The sequence below is a fragment of the Halichoerus grypus genome, chromosome 1, assembly GCF_964656455.1.
Source record: "Halichoerus grypus chromosome 1, mHalGry1.hap1.1, whole genome shotgun sequence".
NCBI classification, from domain to species: domain Eukaryota; kingdom Metazoa; phylum Chordata; class Mammalia; order Carnivora; family Phocidae; genus Halichoerus; species Halichoerus grypus.
In genome coordinates this window covers 162,593,678-162,611,509 of record NC_135712.1, presented here as the reverse complement: position 1 = coordinate 162,611,509, position 17,832 = coordinate 162,593,678, and the positions used below count along the sequence as shown (strand labels likewise).

At 51.1% G+C, this 17,832-nt stretch overlaps 1 protein-coding gene across 2 annotated transcripts in view; it reads right to left on the bottom strand.

The window, feature by feature from the left end:
• SLC6A6 (solute carrier family 6 member 6) overlaps nt 1-17,832 on the bottom strand; it is an 84,186-nt gene that overhangs the window by 63,856 nt on the left and 2,498 nt on the right. Inside the window, exon 2 of one of the 2 annotated variants that reach the window (XM_036073651.2) lies at nt 7,887-7,924. The exons of the other annotated variant lie outside the window; for it this stretch is intronic. The gene's annotated coding sequence lies outside the window, so the exon portion shown is untranslated. The remainder of the gene's footprint in view (nt 1-7,886; nt 7,925-17,832) is intronic. 2 annotated transcript variants of the gene reach the window in all.

The following is a 17,832-nucleotide window of genomic DNA, read 5'->3' as shown; positions in this document are numbered from 1 at the left end:
TCGAGGCCCCCAATGCCGCTTCCACCCATCCTGCTCCCGAAAGACATTGCTAATCGATCGTGGCATCCTTCCCACAGATCAGGAGCCAGCCTTAGAGTCCTTATCAAAACATGGTCTCTCTCTCTGGGCCTCTGTAACTTAATGGACAAGAGAAAGCTCTCATGTCGGGGGCGGGGGGGGGGCGGGGTGGCAGGCAGGATGCCCAGAGAAGGTGGGGGGGCAGGCAGGATGCCCAGAGAAGACTAGGAAGGAATCAGACAGAAGGTCAGAGCACCACTTGACTTGAAAACATAAGTGAGAACCATGTCCCCCTCACTGTGGCAGGAGGGAGGGAGGGAGCCATGGGCCCTTCACAACCTGGCAGTCCTGACGGGACCCTCAGAGCAAGAGTTCAGGGGTGATGACAGGAACAAGGATGGGGAAATTTGGGGGTGAGAGAAGCCCTGTGCAAGGTAATGCAGGAGCCGACTCAGGCTGGGGATGAGGGGCAGAGGAACCAGTGACTCAAAACTGCCTCCTGCTACTTGTTAAGGATGAAGGCCAAAGGTTTAGGGGTGAGAATCCATTATGGGAAGCCGAGGTGTCCAAGTATATAGCCCCACAGAGGGTGTGCGGGCCACCAGGCTGCCAAGCACACAATAGACCCTGCGAGCCATGGGCACTGTGTCTGCTTTACAGAGAACACCCAGCCCAGAGAGGGAGCCCATCACAGCAGCACTGGCTCCTAAACGGCAGAGCTGAGATGCACGTCCAAAGCTGTCACCCCAGGAGCTCCTCTGGGGACATTATTCCAGACCCTTGTTTTTACGCATGAGGAAAATGAGGGCCCAGAGAAGGGAAATGACTCGCCCAAGGTCCCCCAGCAAGTTGCTGGGGAAGTGGGTAGATAAAGGTGGTGCCGTGGGGGACCCTTTGGGCAGCTGGGTCTGAATACTGACCCAGGGCACCCTCCTTCAGGGGAGCCCCAGGGAGCCAACCCCTCCAAACCCAGAGGTATGTCTAGCCTTAGGATCCAAGAGCCTCCTGCTTTGGGGAGCGTGGGTTTCTGGACTTACTATCTGCTGGCTGAGGACAGACTAACCGATGGGAATACCTCCTCTAAACCCTGCTCAGGTTTCACCTCAGCAGGCAGCTCTGGTCTTTGAAATGCCCTGCCGGTTTCTGAAAACAACAACAACAACAACAACAACAACAACAAACTGCGATATTGTGACTTATAATCAATATAAATATATATTTGGTCTTAGGTGATGAGAGGGGCGGCTGGGTAGCTCAGTTGGTCAAGCGTCTGCCTTGGGCTCAGGTCCTGATCCTGGAGTCTTGGGATGGAGCCCGGGTCAGCTCCCTGCTCCAAGCGGGGCCTGCTTCTCCCTCTCCCCTCCCCCCCATGCTCACTCTCTCCTGTGCCGTCTCTCTCTCTCTCAAAAAAAAAAAAAAATTTCCTAAGTGATGAGAGTGAGAAAGGTGTCTTTTGTTATGTTAACGAGGGACTTTTAGAAGGCACCTAAGGCTAGGGGCTGGTTGCTAGGAGAAGCAACTGTGTGATTAGAAGGTTGGAACTTGCAGTCCCACCCCGTGACCTCCAGGGAAAGGAGGGGGGCTGGAGATGGAGTTCAATCACCAAAGGCCAATGATTTAATCAATGGTGCTTAAAGTAATGAAGCCTCCATAAAAATTTAAATGAGAGCTTCCAGACTGGTGAACACACGGAGATTGGGGGAGAGTGGCACCTGGGGAGGAGGATATGGAAGCTCCTCGCCCCTTCCCCATCCCTTGCCCTGTGCATCTCTTCCACGTGGCTGTTCCTGAGTTACGGCCTTTACTAACAGACCACTAATCTAGTCAATAAAATGTTTCTCTGAGTTCTGTGAGCTGCTCTAGCAAATTAATCAAACCCAAGGAGGAGGTCATGGGAACCTCGGATTTCTAGCCAGTCCGCCAAAAGCACAGGGGATGATCTGACGCGTACAACAGGCGTCAGAAGTGAGGTGGGAGTAGGGGGTCGGCCTTGGAGGGCTGAATCATTAACCTGCAGATCCAGGGAAATAGTGTCAGGAGTGAGTTACAAGGTAGGACATCCAGCTAGCGCTGGAGAATCGCTTGGTGGTGTCGGGGGGTGGGGGGCACCCCACACATTAGAATTGTAACCTCTCTCCTTGAAAAAACCCCCGTCTGCCCACTGTTGGGGCTAGGCAAGACAGGAAAATAAACCAAGGAACCTTCTCTCCACCAAAGGCCCAAGCTTTCCCACCACAGGTGAGGCCAGAAGAGGCGGTTGCCCTGGTCATCCAGAGGCCCCGGCTTCCAGCAGCTGCGGCGTGGAACAGACGACTAGCCGAAGGCATGGACTAAAGCCCAGCTTCCCTGTCCTGACACATGGCTGACCTCGGCTTGGCCACTGCCCTCTTGAGCCTCAAATTTCTCACCTGTCACACAGGGACATTAATAACTGCGCTATAAAATAACGCAAGTATTACACATGGAAAACCTCTCTGAGAACTGCGAAGGGCTGCACGTGCTATTATTGTCTGTATGTTCAGACTACCGTGATAGAGGTGTTAAAAGAAATCCTAACCGCCCCAGTAAGAATAGCAATCACAACCAGCACGTACTGGGTAGGGGCTGTGTGCCAGCCCCTGTGCAAAGAACTTTCGTAGTTCTTCTTCTCTGATCGTCCAACCAGAGAGGAGAGAGTCTACATCATGTCTATTTTGACAGAGGACCCGAGGGCCCAGAGAGGTTACATGACCTGCCCTGGGTCACACAGCAAAGTGGAGGCCAAATGCCATTGACCCCTGGACTCACTGGACAGCTGAGCTGAGGTCTTAACCACACCTCTCCTCTCTCTAAAGGGTAGATGTATCAACCTCCAAGTCTGGTTCGGTATTCATAACACATCTTGTTTATGGACTTTTTATTTTCTTCCCCAAAAGAGGAAGGCTGGCAGACCGGCTGCTGCTTCTCTGGGATGGGTTGTTTTAAATCCACTGCTCCCCAAGCCCTGAAGGCAGGGGCTCCCCAAGGAAGTGGCTGGCTTCACTCCCTCTTGAGGCCCGTGGGCTGTCACTGGTGATCCTCAGAGGCTTCAGTTAGGGCAATTCCTGAGGGTCCGTGATTTGGCAGCAGGTGCCCGGCACCTTAAAAATGCACACCCCCGGGTGCCTGGGTGGCTCAGTTGGTTAAGCGACTGCCTTCGGCTCAGGTCATGATCCAGGAGTCCCAGGATCGAGTCCCACATCGGGTTCCCTGCTCAGCAGGGAGTCTGCTTCTCCCTCTGACCCTCCCCTCTCTCATGTGCTCTCTCTCTCTCTCTCAAATAAAAAAAAAAAAAATGCACACCCCCTTTAGGCTAGCAATTCCAATTTTCTGGACCAGACCAATGTGTAAAGATGCCCACTCAGGGATGTTCACTGCATTTGGTTTTACAAGATGAAAAAGTTCTGGAGATCGGTTGCAGGACAACGTGAATACACTTAACACTCCTAACTATAGACCTAAAAATGGTCGAGATGTTTAATTTTATGTTATGTATATTTTACAATTAAAAATAGAAAGAAAAAAAAAGATGTTCACAGCAGAGTGGTTTACATGAAAGAGAAACTACCAATGGCCAATCTCTCATTGCTAGAGGATTAATTAAATAAATGATGGTTTACCCAAACAAATCAAAACTAGTAAGAAGGGAAGGGCGGGGGGTCAGCAAACTTCGACCCCTGGACCAAATCTAGCAGGCTGTTTTTGTAAATGAAGTTTTAATGGCATAAAACGACACCCACTCATTTGCATTCTGTGCTACAACAGCAGAGGTGAGACCATATGAGATCAGTGGAGGCAAACCCACAGGCCCCGAAGCCCAAAATACATCCTATCCAGCCCTTTAAAAGGCTCTGCTGACCCTGACTTATAAGACCCAAGACCCAGAAAAATGCTAAGAAATATGTTGGGGGGTGGAGACAGGAAGTTGGCTCCCCAGGGTCGCCATAGTGTGAGTTCAACTTTAAAAAGCAAAATGTAGGGCACCTGGGTGGCTCAGTCGTTAAGCGTCTGCCTTCGGCTCAGGTCCTGATCCCAGGGTCCTGGGATCGAGTCCCACATCGGGCTCCCTGCTCGGCAAGAAGCCTGCTTCTCCCTCTCCCACTCCCCCTGCTTGTGTTCCTGCTCTCGCTATCTCTCTCTCTGTCAAATAAATAAATAAAATCTTTAAAAAAAAAAAAGCAAAATGTAAATAATGTATATTTACCCACGCGTTTATAAATGCACTGTTAGATGGTTCTGTATGCATGGCGGGAACAAGATGAATTTTATTGTCTTCTCTTGACTTTTCTGTGCTCTCCAAATTTTCTGTATTACAAATACATTACTTCCCAACACTAGAAGAAATGATAATCCTGTGGCCCAACAGAAGCGTTACCTAATGCTACAGTGACAATCACATGTTGCAGTATAAATGTATCAAATCCAAATGTTTTAACACCTTAAACTCACAGAATGTTGTAGGTCAAATATATCTCATTTTTTAAAAATGTATCACTTTTATTATCGGGTCAGACAAACAGTAAATACCATTTTCTCACTGACTTGGCCCCTCCAGGGAGCGAGTGAGGAGGGTGAGGCTCTCCCTGGATGGGTCACAAGTCCATTGTATGAACACCCCCTCCCCTGCTGGAGTTTACAACCTGGAGGGGTCCGGGAGGGGGTGGGGGAGAAGGCCCCGTGGGAATTCTTATAACAAGCCCAGAGAGGTGCCCCTCTAGCTAAAATGACCACAGACACCCAAAAGGGTGGATCTGATTTTCAGCTGAGGCGAGTGAGGGGGTTGCTCTAGGGGATCTCGCCAGGGAGGTGAAATTAGAACATGTACTGGGGTGCTGGGTCCTGATTTTGTTAGGCCTGTTGAGTGCTTCAAAACTCCACCATGACGACAAAGGGACCGTTACCCCCGATACCATACTCGCTTTCAAAGCTTCCTGGGTGCCCTTGCTGCTCCATCTTACAGGTGGGAAAGCTGAGGCTCAGAGGAGTTCAAGGACTCTCCCCTCCAGGTCATACAGCCGGCATAGGGTGGAGACAGGATTTGAATCCAGGACTGTCTGACTCTCCAGCTTCACAGACTCTCCACGATGTGGGTTTTATCCCTGTCAGGAATCAGTTTTTCGGCCGGTTCCTTAATAACTCAGAGTCCGCTGAACAACGGACAACCCATCCACATCTCAGCCACGTCCCAGCTGTGCACGCCCTGTCAGGGGCTAGAGTGAGTGATTATCGTCCCTGTTCTCAGATGGGAACCTGGAGGCTTCAGTGAGGAGGGCCACACACCCGCACGCCTGGTAGTGCTCCAGCTTCAGAGGGGACAGCTTCTGTCCCTAAAGACGACCCCCTCCCAATCCTGCTGCCTGCCATATAGATGGCCAGGGAGCCCTTTCAGAAAGCATAAGCCAAAAGGGCCACGTGGAGGAAGCATCATACGGGCCTGAGAGCAAACCCACTTCTCAGCCTCCAGGGCATCCTCTGTGAAATGGGCTCCCACCAAGTGTGGATGGATCAGCAAGCCTCGGAGGAGAGAACAGCAGCTGGTTTCTATCTGTGTATTGTCTCTAAAGCCACCAGCCCATATGGGGGCTGGGAGCCTTGCACAAGACTCTTTATCTGGAAGCAGAACTCAGACTCCAGCTTTGCAGCAGCAGGCACCTGCCTGCCTGGGCTGCCCCAGGCTACTCATTAACGAGCACAAGGCCTTGGGAATGGGCCTGCCTAGGAGTCTGCTCCCAGCCTGGGGGAAGGGAAGAGCAGTGCTGGATGGTGTGGGTGATAGGGTCAGAAAGTAGGTGGGGTTCAAATCCTTCCTTGCAGTGAGACCCTGGGGGGAGTCAATTCACCTCTCTGCGCCTCAGTTTCCCCATCTGTACAATGGAGATAATATCAGGGTCTAACTCCTAGGGCTACTTTGAGGACTGCATGAGTCTGTAAAGTACCTAGCAGTACCTGATACACCGTAAGTGCTCAATGAATGTACCTGTAATTTTTACAAAAAGAACAGCAGCGCCCACATCCTAAGACTGTTGTGGGCTAAAATGCACCACTATACATTAAACCTCTCTGTGCCGAATCGAGCATGCTATTAAAGAGTTTAATAAGTGTTCGCGATTATTCTTACTGACATTTGTGACCAGTATGGCAACGACTCTGGAGGCTGACATGGACTAGAACAACTCTATGCCCACTCAGCCAGGGAAGTGTCCTGAGCCACCAGGGATACGCCTGCCTAATGTCACAGCATAAAGAACTGGAGGTCTCCATGGGGTCACAGGGCCTCGGGGGGGCGGGGCTTGATCACAGGGATGGGGTCAGGTCCACGATGGGTAGCAGTGGGCCAGGGTCTTCAGGGCCTTTCTCCTAGTCCTGGCTTCCGAGGTGACCCCAAATCAACCAAACTCCAAGTCCTTGGTCAGGGCACTACCTTCCCTCCTGGGAGAAATTTCTGCCTAAGAAGCCAGGATTTTCACATTCCAGAACAGAGTCTACTAGTGGGTCATGAAATCAACTCAAAGGGTCAGGACTATCACTTTTATAAAAGAAAACAGAATAGAACAGAGCCCTAAAGATGCTGAAGATGTGAGTTATCATTTTGCGAGACTGGTTTCACTTTCAAGCATGTGTGGATATGTGAGCACGGGTGGCATCCTGTCATAAAATCTATTTCTTACCGAATGTCATAACAAAAAGACTTTCAAAACCCCAATAGCAAGGATGTTTTAGATCAAGGTGAAGAAGTCATCTGCAGAAAAGTCAGGTTCCTGCCCCATGAAACCCCTTTTAAAAACACTGTGATCCTGAACTGGGGGGGAAAAAAAAGCTTCTGTAAATATGAGACAGTCAGCAAAATGTCATTAAGGTCTGTAGATTAGATAAGAGAATTGTGTCAATGTTAAACGTCCTGGGGTTGATAATTGCGTGTGCTTATATAAGAGAATGAATGGCATTGCTCTTACGAAATACATAGGAAGGATTAGGAGGAGTAAAGGGGCATCATGCCTGTAATTTACTCCTAATGAGTCAGCAAAAAAAAAAAAAAAGTTTTAATGTGACTATTTTTATAGCATATATAGAGAGATGAAGCAAATGTAACAAATGTTAACAATGGGAAAATCTCAGTGAAAGGTATACAGGAGTTCACTGTATTCTCCTTTCCACTTTTCTGAAAGTTTTCAATTTTTTAAAAAGAAAAAGTTTAGGGGTGCCTGGGTGGCTCAGTCGGTTGAACGACAAACTCTGGGTTTTGGCTGGGTTGATGATTTCATGGGTGGTGGGATCAGCCAGGAGGGGCTCTGCGCTAAGCAGGGAGTCTGCTTAAAGATTCTCTCCCTCTGCCCCTCCCCTCACGCAGGTGTGTGCGCATGCGCTCACGCAGGCACTCACGCTCTCTCTCTCTCTCTCTCTCTCAAATGAACAAATCCTTAAAAAAAGACCCAAAAAATAAAAAATAAAAAGTTTAATAAAGAGACAATTGGGACAGTAGCCCCAAGTCCTGATGGGAGCATCCTATCTGTGCTGGGAACCAAGCATCTCACCCTTTTACATGTGTCTGAGCCCAATCCTCAGAACTAACTCAACGAGGCCCCATCACTGCTCGGTGGCAGAGCCAGGATGGGGTCCAGGCCAGACTCGAAAATCAGTGCTCAGCATTTGTAAGGCTGTCTCCCCGGCACAGGCAGGCGGAGGGGGCCGACCCGGGCCATGAAGCCACCACCCCGAAGTGACATGTGGATGAGGCCCCGGAGCCCTGGGGGTTCTGCTTCCTCCTCCTCAAGCCTGGAGGAGACCCTGAGAGCCCAAGGACCGCACATCGGGGAGACGCCAACAGCACTGAGAGGACGAATGCCACTTACGTTTTGGAGGCTCCTCAGCAAGGGCTGTTGTTCTGGACCTAATACAACGAGAGGAAGCAAAGAAGGAAAGAGAAGATCTGGTCAGATTGTGACTATACGCGGGACTCGGAGTCTTCTTGCACGTGTGACTGTTCACCTCACGCACGCTGGGAGGGGCCAAGTCAACAGCGGGCTGCCCAGGCAGCCGTGCACACACGCAGACACACACAGACCCACGTGTTCACACACACACACACACACACACAGGCTCCCCCCAGCTGCAACCGTAAGCCACTGCCCGGCCCCAGAGGCCTGCACCAGAGCAGCCGAGGCATGGGCCCAAGTCTGTGAAAGACTATTCCCTGTGAGCCCAGGGACACACCACGGCTAGACGGAGGGGCTGAGGGAGGCCCTGGGGGCCCCAGACTCTTGGAGAAGACAATAACTCATCGACTGGTTAAAGGCTCCAAGAATCACCGTACCAAGGGAATCTGCTGAACTTTGCTGAGTCAAGCAGTCCCCAAATGTGAATGACCCCCGAAGCCTTGTTTTTTCTGTTAGTTTTTTTTTGTTTTTTAATAGAACACCTCCTGTTCTCTGGCACTCAGTTTGGGAAAAAAATGCAAGTTGGGGTAGATCACCGCTGTCTCTCATCCACCAGCAGAGCTGTGCTGGAAGGCTCCCCTGGTTTCCTAGAATATAAAAATGCAGAAAACCAGGAAATGGCTCCTTATCAACCAGGATCACACATTTCAATGAACAGGTAAATGGATTAGCAGAGCAGGGAAGGGGGTAATGGTGGGAGGGCAGAAAGAGGCCTGCAGGGTGGACAAGTCTTTCCTCAATGTACCTGAGGCCCTGCCCTTGGAGCCCCTTCCTCAGACTCAGAAACATGGCCCCAGCAGTCTGCAGAGCTCCCTGTCCCCCAAATCAGACAACCTCATTGCTATGGCAGCGCCCCCACATTCAACGGGCTAACCTAGGTGCCCAATGGTCAAGGCACTGTGGGGTAGGAATATTCAGTCAGTAATTTGTTAACGGGCGCCTGGCTGGCTGTCAGTAGAGCATGCGACTGTTGGTCTCAGGGCTGTAAGTTCAAGTCCCACGTTGGGGGGAGAGATTACTTAAGAATAAAATATATATACAATATATATATTTTTTAAAATTTCTTGAGCACCTACTATGTGCCAGGCACTGTTTTAGGTCCTGGGAACCCAGCAATGAACAACACAGCCGAGGTGCTTGCTCTCATGGAGCCCAGAACTCCATGGTAAAGGCCAACATGCGACACGGACGCCACGGAGGCTTTGTTTTCTGGGTGGACACGTGGCGCTGTGAAGGCGGGGGTGGGTTAGTAATGCCTGCAACAGGCGTGGGTGCCAGGGTAACGTGTAACTTGCTATCCTGGACTATACCAAGGGAAGAGGGACAAAGGGAAAGATGAAGGTAGCATGTTTAATGCACATTTATAGGCATAATGGTAAAGGAACCAGGAAAGGGAGCATAATTCTATCTGGCATGAGACCTTAGCAGTTGCCTGAGGGCAACCCAGCTCCAAGAGGAGGATAAGAATGGCACTAAGTCCCCGTGGGTATAGCCTGCTGGCACCCATGCCCCTTCTTCTGGGGACAGCCTCACATCCATTCCACCTGGACACCCATGCACATCCACTCTCAGCCCACGGGGTTCTGGGTAGGCATGTGAGCCAGGCCTAGCCAATCAGAGGGGCTGTGACAGTTGGCTCAAGGACAAGCACCTGACCAAGCCTGGACAATGAGAGTGATGACAAGGGCTCGTGCTAAGAATATTGGGAAAAAAGAAGGCTCTTTCTAGACTGAGATGGCTATGCTGGGAGGGGATGCATCCTATGCAGCTGAGAGTAACCAACACAGGAGCCCAGAAATGGACAGAAAGAAACAATCCTGATGACATATCTCAGCACCTGGATCCAGCCATGCCTGAAGTATGACCCTGGGGCTTTTCAGTTAAGAGTCAGTAAATGTTCTTTCTTTTCTTTTCTTTTCTTTCTTTCTTTCTTTCTTTCTTTCTTTCTTTTCTTTCTTTCTTTCTTCTTTTTCTTTCTTTCTTTCTCTTCCTTCCTTCCTTCTTTCTCACTCTCTTTTTCTTTCCTTCCTTCCTTCCTTCTTCCCTCCCTCCCCTACTCCCTTCTTCCCTCCCTCCCCTACTCCCTCCCTCCCTTGTTTTTTTAAAGTTAGTTTGAACTGATTTCTACAACTTGCAACTCTAAGAATCCAGACCTATGCCCTGCCTCAGATATGCCGTATAACTTTATGCATGCCCCTTTAACTGATGTTTAGGCCATCAGAAAAGTGGGGCACAGATGAAATGACATCTGAGGTCACCCTGCAGCCCTGGTACTCTCAGCCAGTAGCAAAGGTTAGGACTGACCCTCCCGGACCCCTGGGCATTTGGCTGGAGATGGAGAAATCAGCCCTTCTCAAAGTTAAGCCTGGAGGGCTTCTTAAAACTTGCTAGGCCCCACCCCCAGGGTCTGAGTCAGCAGGTCTGGGGTGGGGCCCCTGATTCTATATTCTAACGAGCTCCCAGGTGATGACCGGACCGCACATCCCGTGACCACATTTCGAGAACCTAGACTCTAAATCTGTTCTACACTTTCCAGTTGCTTGGGGCAGGTGCCCCGTGTAAAAATAAAGCCCCAGCCAAGCAGAAGGTCTCGGCAACCTCAGTCCTCAATGAGATCCCCGGTTGCAAGGATGCACCAGTATTTAAACAACTGACGCACCAGGTCCCAGCGTCCATCCATCCTACTGCCGACGCTTCCAGCCAGCCCTCCACCCTGGGATTCAACTAAAAAGTGAGGCCGTGTAAGAGTGAGAAGGCGCCTTCTTGGGTTCCAGCAGGCCCCACGCTGGTGTTCCAGGAGCTGCGAGCATCCCCCGACGGCTCCCCACACCAGGCAGCATGCCAGCACCAGTAAGTCCCACTTCAGACCTGAGCCTGACACACGGCCTCAGGCTGCCCTGCTGTCAGCACCGCCTGGCTGGCCCTGGGCTCTCCCTGATTTACATCCGACCTGGCTGCCTCGAAACGCCTCCTGTGGCTTTTGGACCGTGGACACTGTTCAGTGGAAAACGGCTTCCCCACCAGCATCCTTTCCAAAGTGGCGCTGGCCCAGAGGGCCTGGCCTGGCCTGGCTCGGCCGCCTCCCAACTGTGTGGCCTCGGGCGAGTTACCTGCGGTCTCTGGGGCTTCAACTTTTCACATGCAAAATGGGAATAATGGTATCTCTTGGGACGGTTGGGGAGATGATGCTGACCAGGAACCCGCCCTGGTTTAGGAAGGGTTGCAGGTGCCCAAGAGCTGGGACTGACCTCCTTTACTCCAAGTGTGGTCCCCAGACCAGCAGCCTTGACAACGGCCTGGGAATTGGTTAGAAATGCAGACTCTCAGGGCCCAGTTCAGTCGTCCCGCATAGAAAGGGGCATCTTAACAAGCTCTCCAGGGATGTCTATGGCTTTCAAGTCTGAGGAGCACCAGTATGTGTCATCATCATTGCTGTTGCTGCCATATCCCAGGACTGGGCCAAGATGTAGCAATGACCCCCAGGCTGGGGCAACGGCAAGCAGGGGTCAGAGGTAAGGAAATGTTGGAGAGGGCAGAAAGCTCCTCCCGTGCCTCTGAGCCTCACGACTACCGAGGAGCCCCTCTGGCGCCCTGCAATGAGACTTAGCGAATAGGTACCGATCACCGGACTGCACTCTCGGGCTCAGCCAAGGTAACAAGATACACTGAAAACATTCCAGGTCTCAGATTTAGGGCTTCCTTCCAGCAGAGTATGGCTGCCTCTGAGCCTCTCTGCGGAAGGCTGAATCTTTAGCATTCAAGGGGGCAGATTACCCTCCCTGCCTGGAGCCCAAGGCCCAGAACCCACAGCAGAGGCTGAAAGCGGAGGGGCTCCCAGGGAAGGTGCGGGTCTCAGCCTGATGTGGGGGTGCGCCAAGCCCCACATGGAGCGCTGGGGGGGTGGCCTGAAGCTGCCCCTGGGAAAGCGCTAAGGGTCCCCACTGGCGGGCTAGAAGCGGACTAGAAGCCCTGGTGAATGAATGGAGCAGAATGCCTCCCCCTGCTCGGGATCCACTGGCAACTCATTTCCATGCCCCGGGCCTGGCCAGACCTAACCGAGGAAGCAGCCGGTGGGGGGGCTTGAGGGGGTTGCACTGGGGCATGCTGGAGAGTTCAAGGGGGGCTGCCAGGTGGAACAGCAGTATGTCCAGATGTTCAGAGACACCAGACAATGACCAGATGTAGAGGCAAAAAAAAAGAAAGAAAGAAAGAAAGAAAAAAAGAAGAAAAAAACCCCACATTGAAAAATACAGGCTTGAATTCTAAAATTCTAAAACTCTGTCTATGCGGACAACACAAAACATGCCTGTGGTCCAGAGCTGCCCCTGGGAGACCATTTTACAGCAACTGGTACTGTTTTTTCAGGCCTGGGACTTGATCCTGCATCCAAACCCTGGTGCCCCAGGCCGCTGGGATAATTCATTCGACTATTTTATGGTCAGCTCCATGAGCGTATGGCCATGATTTGGTCGTCGTCTGGTTCACCTGGCACATCCCCAGGGCCTAGAACCAATAAGTATGGATGGAGATGGGTGAATATTATTTTCAAGCCCGGACCCACTATAGGCTCTCATTTCAGGGTAGAGGGGATCAGACAGCCTTTATTTGTGTCCTGAGCACCACTGTGTACCAGGCTGGATACTGGAGCATCTATCCCTCCCCTGATGTGACCTCAGTCAGGTGAACAGATAAAAGGCAAGACCACAAAGATCTGAACTCTGCCCTACAGAGGAGGCTCTGAGCAAGGTGAGATGATGTATACTTTGTCTCATTGGATCCTTTTTGAGTCCTTACTATGTGCCAGGCACAGTTAAGGGGCTGAAGGAAAGCTTCATGAAGCAGGCAGCTTCAAGGTGACCCTTGAAGAAGGGGAATAAGAAGAGAAGGGAGATGGGCGCCTGGCTGGTTCAGTCAGTAGAGCATGAGACTCTTGGTCTCAGGGTTTTGAGTTCGAGCCCCATGGTGGCATGGAGCCTACTTAAAAAAAAAAAAAGAAGAAGAAGAAGAAGGGAGGACGGGCCTTGTGGCAAGAGCACGGGCAGAGCCAAGAGAGCCCGAGGCTCGGTTTAGGAGCAGAAATCAGCCAAATCACGAGGAGGTGGGGAGAAGTGGCAGCAGATGAGTGTAAACACTGGCCAGAGGCCAGAACCTGCAGGGCCTCGCATGTCAGGCCAAGGAGTGTGAACCTGATTTCACAAAGCACTAGGGAGCCACTGAAGACCTCTGAGCAGGAGAGTGGCATGCCCACGGACGGTACAGAGGGGTGCCTAGGAGGCAGGGAGGCTGGCAAGGAGCCTATTGTCTCAAGCTGTAGGGCTATCCCCCCAGAGAGGAGATACCAAGTGCCATCTGGTGAGAGCACGAATGTCCTTGAAATCACGGCCCGGGTCTTCCATGAGGCCTCAGCAGCCATCATCCCCAGGTGCCAATTGGCTATAGGGCAAGAGGGCAGAGCCCTCGGGACCACCCCCTTCTGGTGCCCTTCACCCACTAAGCATGACTCTGCTGGAATCCACTTCACCCCTCCACCCTGCACCGCTTCACCCCGAACCTGGCTTGGGTTAAGGACTTTCTGCTGGAAAGGGGATGGTGGAACCTGGCAGCGAATGGCTTAGCACTTTTACTGTGTGCAAAGAAGAGCCGTGGGGGAAGGGCAGGTCTCTCCAAATGTCCATCCTAGGGATCCCTCAGAGATGTGGTCCAAGCTTCTGCTTAATGGGGAGGGTAAAGCTCCAAGGGACTAGGGAGGACCCAAGTGAGTGAAACCAGAAGAACTCAGCTCTCCTGCCCTCCAGGCCTCTTGCAAATTGCCTTGATTCTATCCCGCACCACCGCCAGGAGCCAGAGCTGCCCACAGGAGCCAGGAGGTCCTGGACAGCAGGACCCCCCACCCCGGTTTCTGCAGGTGTCTCCCGGGCAGCCAAGTCCTAAGGAATCATTTGGATTGGTACAGCTTTGTCCTCTCACTCCCCCTTCCCATTAGCTGTGTTAAAATTAGCATCTGAATTGTGAACGTTGTCATCAAGAGTTCGAGGCAGAGGTAAAAACACTGCCTCGAGATTTACCTGTTTAACAGAATCACTGAATGGAGCCTGAGTCTGGGGAAGAACCGCAAGTTTGTGAACAATGGCCCTTTTGATAGCTTATCAGCCTGGCTTGGACCTCAGCCTCCTGATCCCTAAAGTGGATGGCGGGGAGCCTTCACTCAAAGATCCCAAAGTCTCCACACTCCCTGGCCAGAGGACCACTCTCCCTCAGACCTTCCCCACTTTTCCCTGCCTGGACCATGGCCTGCCCTTGGCAGAAGCCGCCTGGAATTGTTCATTAACCTCTTCCTGATACAGATCTTCTCCCCTCCCGTGAGACTGAGCCACTTGAGTGCAGGGGCTGTTTTATTTACTTATCCCTGCCCTCCTGGCCTTGGCCTTCTGCCTGACACCCCGTGGGTGCTCAGTGCGCATCTGCCGCGCCGCTGGGGGGATAAGGACGGGCTCTGGTTCTAGTTCCCCTTCCTATTCAATCTCAGCTGTGTGAGCTGCAGCAAGTCACTTTTCTGAGGCCGGGTGAACTCATCCAGAAGATGGGGCTTCTTCCCTAAGTCAGGCACAGGCCTTAAATGCAGGAAGGGAGATAAGGCATCTGGGGTGCTCCTTCCCATCTCAGAATGCCGAGTGGCCTCAGCCTGCTTCTTTGCCCAGCTTCAGGGAAGTTCAGAGTCACCAGGTGGGTGCTCTGCATTCAGTGAGCTGGCAGCGCGTGTGGTGATTAAGGCAGGCCAGACTAGGTGAGTGATTCCCAAATGCAGACTGGCCGTTCAGAGTGGCCTGGCAGATCTGTATGTTCTGACAAGCGGCAGTTCCACAATGGTCCATTGTTTGAAGAGTGAGTGGCAAAACCAAGAACAGTATGATGCCATTTTCGGTAACACTAAAACAAAACTACAGTTAGCTTGCTGAACATGTCCTAAATAGCCCCAGATCAAGGAGGAAATCCAAACTGAAATGAAAACTGATCTAGAATGTAATAAAAAAGTATACGTCCCTGTAGACAGCCGAGAGATACGGTTAAAGCTGTGTGCAGAGGAAAATGTATAACCTTACAGGCCTTTATTGTTATTGGAGAAAGAGACAGACAAATAGACAGACTGAAGATTAGAGTGCACTTTTTTTTAATGATCTTTGAGGATCACTTTTAGTTTATACAGTTTTGTATTGCTTGAGGTATATATTTTTTTGAAGATTTTATTTATTTGAGAGCAAGCGAGCACCCATGAGCCAGGGGAGGGGAAGAGGGAGAGGGAGAAGCAGGCCCCCCCTGAGCAGGGAGCCCAATGTGGGGCTCCATCCCAGGACCCTGAGATCATGACCTGAGCCGAAGACTGACGCTTAACCAACTGAGCCACCCAGGCACCCCGAGGTGTATTATTTTTGTAACTAAAAGAATTCTTTGACATATTCTCATAAAGTTAACATCTATGGACCCTAGGACCCAGCAGTCCCACTCCTAGAGAAATGTACAATATAAGCTCACTGCAACACTTATACAGGAATGCTCACAGCAGCTTCATTCATAATCACCCCAACCTGGAAACACCCCAACGTCCATCAACAGGTGACTCCATACAATGGAATACTATTCAGCAGTAAAAGGAATCACCTCGTGATAAACTCCACAGCATGGATGGATCTCAAAAACATCAAACAGAAAGAAGCCAGACACTAAAGAGTATCCACCACACAAGTCCATTTATATGAAGTTCTAGGCTTGGCAAAACTAATTCAGGGTGACAAAAATCAGAAACTCCTCACCTCCGGGAGGGGAAGGGCAGGAGACGACTAACTTTCTAGGGGAGCTGGAAATATTCTCTATCTTGATCTGAGTGGTAGTTACACAGGTGTATAAATTTGTCAAATTCATCAAACTGTAACAGACTCTTTGCATTTCACGGCATGTAAATTAGATCTCAATTTAAATTAAAAAAAAAAAAACACATGATTTTTTTATACAGATTCCCAGGCTCCACCCCATGGGGATTGATTCAGTGTGTCCATGCTGGACCTGGGAATCTGAATTTGTAAAAGAGTAACTCAAGTCCTTCTCTGCCTGATTACAGTTACCACTGCCCAACCCCTGGCCCCTACACTCCCCTTCCCTTTTATTGTTTTGGGTGATTTGTTGTTTGTACATTGATTTTTACAAGAGAGTTGGCTGACTCACAGAGCTTTAGAAACAGCACAGCAGTTTCCATTCTTTCTGCCCTCTCTGGGCCACTCATAGCCCCTGCCCCTCAGCTCAGGTTTCCAAATGAAGCCTCTGTGGGAGGGGAAACCCCAAAGCCCTGTCCAGGGCAGACATAATTCACCCTAAAGACTCCTGGGCTTCATGCTCCCAGGGAGGTCAAAGCCAGTAAGCTAATGGCCTGTGTACCTATTAAACAGCATGTCCAGGCCTTCACCTTGTGTTTACAAAAAGAGCTCAGGGCAAGATTCACTGGCATGGAAAATGCTTTGTGCCCTGACCAGCGGTGGCCTGGCCACCCTCGGTTTCCTGGACCCCAGCCTAGCTCCCCACCCACCATCAGGGGTCTTCTGGGCTCCTGGGTTTAACTAGCTTTGCCACTGTTGCCCCTAAACCCAGTCTGAGGCCGTTTCTATCCCTGCTGCCCTAGAATAAAGCTCAAGCCCGTTTACCCAATGCTCAGGCCCTTCTACCACCTGGCCCCTGTTTTCTCCAGCAGGAACCCTGCAAGGCTTATTCTACAAACATGCTTGGCTATTTCATGCCACTGTGCCTTTGTACCTGCTATGTCCCCTGCCCAGAACGCCAGCCCATACTGTTCCTCCGCTCACAGAAGATGCCAGCTCTGACATCACCTCCTCTAAGAGGCTGAAGTGCCTTCTGCCTATGACCCCGCCATCGGTGCATACTCAGTCACCTGAGTCTTCACAGCACGCCTCGGATGGCATGGTCAGTGCCCTCTCTCCCTCTGGACTTTGAGCACCTCGAAAGCCAATATTCTACCCCAAATCCAGTGCCAGGCCAGAGCTGACCTTAGCAAGATTTATTAAACAACTAGAAGAGGCACATTTAAAAAGAGCTCTCTTTCACACTCGAAGGCCACCCTGAGCATTTCCACAACCACAGCTCCTCCCCAGAACCCATAAATTCAAACAAACACTTGCGCCACGATAAGTTGGCCAACGCAGAGGAGTGAGACGTAGCCCCAAAGAATCTGACTCTTGCTTCTGACCTTCTGCAGAGGTGAGTGATCAGCCTGTACCTGCGGGGGTGACCCTGGGCTTCCAAGACCAGCCCTATTCCCGCCCAGACCCCCTCCAGCTGTGGCTAAGCTGCATTCTGGGCGCTCCTTGTAATTTATTTGTCAGCTCTTTCCTATATACAGGAATGTGTTCAATGACTCACAAGTGTCTTATCATTTCGGGACTTTTGGAAAGACTTTCAGAGAAGTACAGCTCCCAAGTCCTCTGACAGGTTGACAGGCAAACAAGTTGGGAGTTAGAAAATACCATCACCAGCGCCCAAAGCCTCCTGTGGATTTGACACTTGTGTAGGAAGAGTGGCAGGGCTCCCCGAGAAGGCACACAGAAGGGAGAATGAATAACGAGGGACAGAATCGAGGTGCCGGTGGGTCCCGCGCTCTCTCCCTCCAACCTTGAGGACTGGAGGATCTTTGTCCCTTGTTTTTCCCCAGGTCTTGACCACAGTCCAAGTTCAACTCCTCAGCATATCAGTGACTAAAGCTCCAAGGGGCCCAAACTCACAGCTGGCTGAGGAAAGACCTTTGAGGCCCACTCCTGCCACCGTCCGATCAAGGCAAAGTCCCCTGGGCAGCTCTCAGTTT